The following is a 7,890-nucleotide window of genomic DNA, read 5'->3' as shown; positions in this document are numbered from 1 at the left end:
GGATCGAGGTGTACCTGTTCATGAGTCACAGAAAACTAGCATGCAGGTACAACAAATGATAAAGAATGCAAATGGACTGTTGGCTTTTATAGCTAATGGAATAGAATAGAAAGATGAGGAAGTATTATTGCAACTGTACTAGGTTTGGTGAGACTACATCTGAAGTGTGGTGCAGTTCTGGTCCCCTTACTTGAGGAAAGATGTAGTGGTATTGGAGGCAGTTCATAGGATGTGAACTAGATTGATCCTAAAAATGAGGGGTTTGTCATATGAAGAGAGATTGAACAGTTTAGGCCTATACTCTCTGGAATTTAGAAGAATGAGGGGAAATCAAATTGAGGTATTCAAGATGATAAAAGGTGTGAATAAAATAGACATGGAGCGGATATTTCCTTTTGTGGGACATTTTAGGACAAGTGGTCATAGTCTTAGGATAAGAAGTAACAAATTAAAAAAAAGAGGAGAAACTACTTCTCCCAAACGGTTGTGAATCTGTGGAATTCGTTACCCCAAAGTGCGCTGGACACTGGGACAGTGAGTAAATTTAAGGAGGAGTTAGACAGATTTTTAATTGATAATGGGTTGAAGGGATATGGAGAGAAGGCAGGAAATTGGAAGTGAGGAGCATATCAGCCATGATCGAATGGCGGAGCAGACTCGATGGGCCAAGTGGCCTAATTCTGCTCCTCTCTCTTATGAACTTATGAACTTTATGATTTGTGTGGAACATGCAATAGGATAATATATAGGACAATGTATAATGGTCCAATGGTTTACAGCTCTTTTGAAGTTTGAGAAACAGGAGTGAAAAATGCTGACTGGTTCGAAGCTAACATCATTGTGATAGAGCCTGGCTATGAAACCACATAAATCCACTTTCCTTCATTGCAAAGGAGATTCAAGTGAGAAAACTCTGAATAGCCTGAGTAGCCACTCAAAATCCAACAGACTACTCGGTGCTGCACCAAGGATTGTGGTTACATTCCTGTCACAATACCCAAATGTCCTTTTGACACAGCGAAAATCAGGGGCAGGTATGAAGACATAAAAAGGCAAAAGGTCCATCAGCAAAGAAAATGGCTCTGTTGAAATCAAATGCAGGAAAGGTCATCACTGACTGCTGTAAACAGGTGAAGAGATGGGTGGAACACTACTTGAGTCGCATTCTCGGAAAATTACTGATATCAAGGAACACATCAAGCACAGGAAACCAACACTCACACGGCATCTGCTTCCACACAAAGGTTTCTGTCCCTGCTGGTGGGAGGGGTGTTTCTTCATGCCATACTTGATTCCAAGATTGTCACGCTGTACAAGGACAAGAGTGACTACAGTAACTACAAACATCAGGATATCTCCCAGCCAAGCATCATGGGAAAAGGATTTCCCTGTGTTGTCCCTATCAGTTCACAGATCCTATTTGAACACATCTATTCTGAAACCCAGAAAGATGTAGCATTAACATGACCTTCACTCTGGCAACTGCAAGAGTAATGCCTCGAACAAAGGAAACCATCGTACATTGTCTTAATTATACCGCCGAACTGTTCGGCCATGTAAGCAGAAGTGGTCTACATCAGTTGCTGGGGAAAACTAGCTGACCGCCAAAACTGGTCAATGTCTTTCTGTCTGTGACAACGTGCTGGACGAGGTCAGCTATGGTGGGGCAAATTTAAAACTTCATGAGATCCTCAGTGGGGTCTATCAGTGTAGTGTTTGAGCACCAACACACTATGACAGGGTCATCTCTTTGGTACAGTCATATGCCTTCAAGTCATTTACAAAGGGAATGTACTTCAATACCAGAAATAATAGAAAGTTGGTCAGCTTGGCTCAACCTAAAATCCAAGACAAAGCTGGGCCACATCAGAGAGGTGTTTTACACTGACAATGCCATCACTAACATTTTATACCATGGAACACCTGCAGCAAATGCATAGGCTCTCACATGGCTGGAAAGAGTTTGCCTTGATTATCAGCATCAGGAAGACAAAACATCATGGTCCATGATGGTGCCATAGTGCCATTGATCAGCGTTGAAAATATGACACTGGTGCTTGTTGATAGCTTCACATATCCAGTCCATGATTACCAACAATCTGTCATTTGATGCTGAAATCAACACACATCACAAAAACTGCAGTCGGTAGATCCAAACAGATTGAGAGTGTGAATGGAGGCTGAGGAGTGACCTGATAGAGGTTTATAAAATCATGAAGGGCATGGAAAGGGTAAATAAACAAGGTCTTTTCGCTGGGGTGGGGGAGACCAGAACCAGAGGTCATAGGTTTAGGGTGAGAGGAGAAAGATATAAAAGAGACCTAAGGGGCAACTTTTTCACACAAGAGTTTTTCACACGCAGGGTCGTGCGTGTATGGAATAAGCTACCAGAGGAAGTGGTAGAGGCATTTAGATGGGTGTATGAATAGGAAAGGTTTAGAGGGATATGGACCATGTCGTGGCAAATGAGACTAGATTAATTTAGGATCTCTGGTCAGCATGGACAAGTTGGACCGAAGGGTCTGTTTCTTTGCTGTACATCTCTATGACTCGACCACTCTATAACTGCAACCTGATTGAGAACTCTGTTGAGACTAATAAGCCTGTGTCCTTGGCACATAAAGAGATGAGACTGGACAGCATTTGCTAGGTAGAAGGGAGGTGTCAGAGATGGTCCAGGTGAATATAAGGTCCATCTTCTGTAGTTACACCGGCACCACTCCTCACCTCTTCCTCCGCTACATTAATGACTGCATCGGCGCCACCTCGTGGTCCCGTGAGGAGGTTGAGCAGTTCATCAACTCCACTAACACATTCCACCCCAACCTAGAATTCACCTGGACCATCTCTGACACCTCACTCCCCTTCCTGGACCTTTCAAGCTCCATTAATGATGATCCTCTTGACACTGACATTTTTTACAAATCCACAGACTCCCACAGCTACCTGGATTACAACTCTTCCCACCTACCTCCTGCAAAAATGCCATCCCGTATTCCCAATTCCTCTGCCGTATCTGCTCCCAGAAGGACCAGTTCCATCACAGAACACACCAGATGGCTTCCTTCTTTAGAGATCACAATTTCCCTTCCCACGTGGTCGAACATGCCCTCCAACGCATCTCATCCATATCCCACAACTCTGCCCTCAAACCCCACCCCTCCAACCGTAACAAGGGCAGAAACCCCACCCCGTCCTCACTTTCCACCCTACCAACCTTCACATTAATCACATCATCTGCCAACATTTCTGCCACCTCCAAACGGACCCCACCACCAGAGATATATTCCCCCTCCCCACCCCTTTCCGCTTTCCATAAAGACCGTTCCCTCTGTGACTACCTGGTCAGGTCCACACCCCCCAACAACCCACCTCCCTTCCTGGCACCTTCCCCTGCCACCGCAGGAAATTGCAAAACCTGCACCCACACCTCCTCCCTCATCACCATCCAAGGCCCCAAAGGAGCCTTCCACATCCATCAAAGTTTCACCTGTTCATCCACCAATATCATGTATTGTATCTGTTGCTCCCGATGCGGTCTCCTCTACACTGGGGAGACTGGACGCCTCCTCACAGAGTGCTTCAGGGAACATCTCCGGGACACCCACACCAATCAAGCCCACTGCCCCGTGGCCCAACATTTCAACTCCCCATCCCACTCTGCCAAGGACATGGAGGTCCTGGGCCTCCTTCACCGCCGCTCCCTCACCACCAGACGCCTGGAGGAAGAACGCCTCATCTTCCACCTCGGAACATTTCAACCCCAGGGCATCAATATAGACTTCACCAGTTTCCTCATTTCCCCTCCCCCCACCTTACACCAATTCCAACCTTCCAGCACAGCACTGTCCTCATGACCTGTCCTACCTGCCAATCTCCCTTCCCATCTATCTGCTCCACCTTCCCCTCTGACCTATCATGTCCATCCCCACCCCCATTCACCCTTGCTACCTTCTCCCCAGCCACATCCCCCCATTTATCTCTCCACCCTGGAGGCTCCCTGCTTTTATTCCTGATGAAGGGCTTTTGCCCGAAACGTCGATTTTCCTGCTCTTCGGATGCTGCCTGACCTGCTGTGCTTTTCCAGTCCCACTCGAATCCTAACCAGTGTCCTGTACATGACCTCCCAACTCCTATATTCAATGGCGAAAGTGAGGACTGCAGATGCTGGAGATCAGAGTCCTATATTCATTGCTCTGATCAATAATGGAAGGTATACCAACAGTTGGGAATGCCAGATGTGACTTCTGGCATCAAAAGAGATAAGCAGAAATAAAAATCTTAACTGGCCGAGAAGAATGTCCAGAAAAAAACACAGGCCAGCAAAATGTGGACCTTCTCAGCTCAGTGTCTTTCTCTGCAGCAAATGTGGTTGAAATTGACATGTCACAGTGGGACTCCTGAGCCACACTGAACAATGCTTAACTTAACATTTACCATCATGGCATAAATCATTGTGTTATGAGATGTAATGGTCTATCTATTCCATCATGTATAATATCCTGTAAAATGTGCAATATATTAAATTAAGGCAAATTTCTGTATATCATTTGAGCAATATATGTTGTACACATTAACATAGTTGAAAAATGTGTTGCTGGAAAAGCGCAGCAGGTCAGGCAGCATCCAAGGAGCAGGAGAATCGACGTTTCGGGCATAAGCCCTTCTTCAGGAATGAGGAGGGTGTGCCAAGCAGGCTAAGATAAAAGGTAGGGAGGAGGGACTTAGGGGAGGGGCGTTGGGAATGCGATAGGTGGAAGGAGGTTAAGGTGAGGGTGATAGGCCGGAGAAGGGGTGGGGGCGGAGAGGTCAGGAAGAAGATTGCAGGTCAAGAAAGCGGTGCTGAGTCTGAGGGTTGGGACTGAGATAAGGTGGGGGGAGAGGAAATGAGGAAGCTGGAGAAATCTGAGTTCATCCCTTGTGGTTGGAGGGTTCCTAGGCGGAAGATGAGGCGCTCTTCCTCCAGGCATCGTGTTACCATGTTACCTCTCCGCCCCCAACCCCTCTCCGGCCTATCACCCTCACTTTAACCTCCTTCCACCTATCTCATTCCCAACACCCCTCCCCCAAGTCCCTCCTCCCTACCTTTTATCTTAGCCTGCTTGGCACACCTTCCTCATTCCTGAAGAAGGGCTTATGCCCGAAATGTCGATTCTCCTACTCCATTCTCCTGCCAATCTTAACAGTCCTACAACTTTTTTGCCTCTTTCAATTATTTATTCAGTTCCCTTTTAAAAGTTATCATTGAATCAACACTCTTTCAAATCATGTAACTCCCTGCACAATAATGAATTCTCCTGACATCAGCTCCAGTTTTCACAATTCACTTCTCTGTTCAATTGTTACTGGAAACAGTTGGCCCTTAATTACCTTATCAAAACTCTTCATGCTGTTGAACACTTCAATCAAATCTCACCTTAACCTCTGGGGAGAACAACCTCAGTTGCTGTAGTTTTTCCCTGTCTTTGAAGTATTTCATCCCTGGCGCTATTCTAGTGAACCTCTTCTGTTTCCTCTCAGAATTGACATCTTTCCTAAAGTGTGCCATGCAAAATTAAATACAATACTTCAGCTGGGGACTAACCAATGATTTACAATTGGCTTAAGCCCTCAAGAAAGCTCAACTTTTATCTGCCATTGCCAGCAAAGATGAATGGTGTAGAAATCATTATGTATTATGCCTGTTTCTCATAATGTGCATAGAGATCAGATCCACTGACAAATTTATGGGAACTATTGAATTTAATAAGGCATTGAATTTTCAGAAATCATTGGGCCTGCCTGAGGAGCTGATCGAACCATATACTGTAACATCCTTGAGAAATTCAGTGACTGATTCCAAATCTTAATTCGTGGTTGGTTTGACTACCTCTTAGTTTAAGGTTTAAATCTTAATTTTGCAGATGTCACCTTGAATAATGTGTGCAGACTTTGTTAAATAATGGCACTGAATGAGTTCTGACTGACAGTCATTGAACTGAAACTTAACTCTTGTTTCTCAAGGGTGTAGGTTTGCTTGCTGAGCTGCAGGTTTGATATCCAGACTTTTCATTATCTGGCTAGGTAACATCATCAGTGGCGACCTCCAAGTGAAGCGAAACTGTTGTCTCCTGCTTTCTATTTATATCTTTCTCCTGGATGGGGTTCCTGGGGTTTGTGGTGATGTCATTTCCTGTTCATTTTCTGAGGGGTTGATAAATGGTATCTAGATCTATGCATTTGTTTATAGCGTTGTGGTTGGAGTGCTAGGCCTCTGGGAATTCTCTGGCATGTCTTTGCTTAGTCTGTCCGAGGATAGATGTGTTGTCCCAGTCGAAATGATGTTTTTTTTCATCCGTTTGTAGGGCTACGAGAGAGAGAGGGTCGTGTCTTTTTGTGGCTAGCTGGTGTTCGTGTATCCTGGTGGCTAACTTTCTTCCTGTTTGTCCTACGTAGTGTTTGTGGCAGTCCTTGCATGGAATTTTGTAGATGACGTTGGTTTTGTCCATGGGTTGCACTGGGTCTTTTAAGTTTGTTAGTTTTTGTTTGAGAGTGTTGGTGGGTTTGTGTGCTACTAGGATTCCGAGGGGTCTTAGTAGTCTGGCTGCCATTTCTGAAACTTCTTTGATGTATGGTAAGGTGGTTAGGGTTTCTGGCTATGTTTGGTCTGCTTGTCGTGGTTTGTTCTTGAGGAATCTGCACACTATTATTTGAGTATCCGTTCTTCTTGAATATGTTGTATAGGTGGTTCTCCTCTGTTTTCCGAAGTTCGTCTGTGCTGCAGTGTGTAGTGGCTCGTTGGAGTAGTGTTCTGATACAGCTTCTTTGTGTGTGTTGGGATGGTTGCTGGTGTAGTTTAAGTATTTGGTCAGTGTTTGTCGGTTTTCTGTATACGCAGGTTTGTAGTTCTCTGTTGTCCTTTTTTTCGTCTGTGACATCCAGGAATGCGAGTTTGTTGTCGGTTTCTTCCTCCTTGGTGAACTTTATGCCTGTGAGGGTGTTGTTGATGATGTTAAATGTCTCTTCTATCTTGTTTCGTTTTGTGATGACAAAGGTGTCATCTACGTAGCGGACCCAGATTTTTGGTTTGATGGTTGGTAGGCTGTTTGTTCTAGTCTTTGCACTAGTTTTGTTTCTCTCTCCACAGATGCTGCCTGACATGGCGGGTGTATCCAACATTTGTTGCCTTTATTTCCAGTATATACAATATTTCTCCCATTCCAGAGAGATATTCATAAATCTGATAGAGAATGCAGCAGAAACACCTCTACTAGAGCATGGTTTGAATATGGAACAGTCAACTACAGGAAAGGAGGTTCTGATGGAGTATTGGCTTGTTTCCATGCTGTATTTGCAGTCATGGTGCATGGTGTGGGTGGACGATGGATCAATGTTTTTTGGCTGAAAACCATCAGGGGTGGGAGGGGAATCACAATGAAAATAAGTACGTGGATCTGAAAGTCAGGGTATTGACAGACCAGGTGCCAGTAAGCAAAGAAATGATGGGATGAGACTGGGTGTCATTGAAGAAATTGCAACAAATGTTTTGGATAAGCACAAGTTTATACAGGGTGGAAACATGATGGTGGATTGGTACACTGGAGTAGATAAGTTCACAGGACACCAAATCTTGGATTCAGCAGCGACTACACTGAGGCAAAGGAAGCAAAGTAAAATAAAATTGTACTTATATAATGCCCTTCACAGCTCAGTTCCAAAGTTTATTCAAATGTAATCAATGCTGTTGGATGACTATTTACCAGAAACTGAACTGGACCAGCCACAAAAGCAGATTAGAAGTTGTGAATCCTGAAGTAGAATCCCTCTGTCTTCCTAAAACATGAGTACCACATTTGAGGGACAAATCAGGTGTGTGATAGAAGTCTCTCCACTTGCCTGGATAGTAGCTCT

This window comes from Chiloscyllium punctatum, chromosome 26, assembly GCF_047496795.1.
Source record: "Chiloscyllium punctatum isolate Juve2018m chromosome 26, sChiPun1.3, whole genome shotgun sequence".
NCBI lineage: Eukaryota > Metazoa > Chordata > Chondrichthyes > Orectolobiformes > Hemiscylliidae > Chiloscyllium > Chiloscyllium punctatum.
This window is presented reverse-complemented; position numbering follows the sequence as displayed.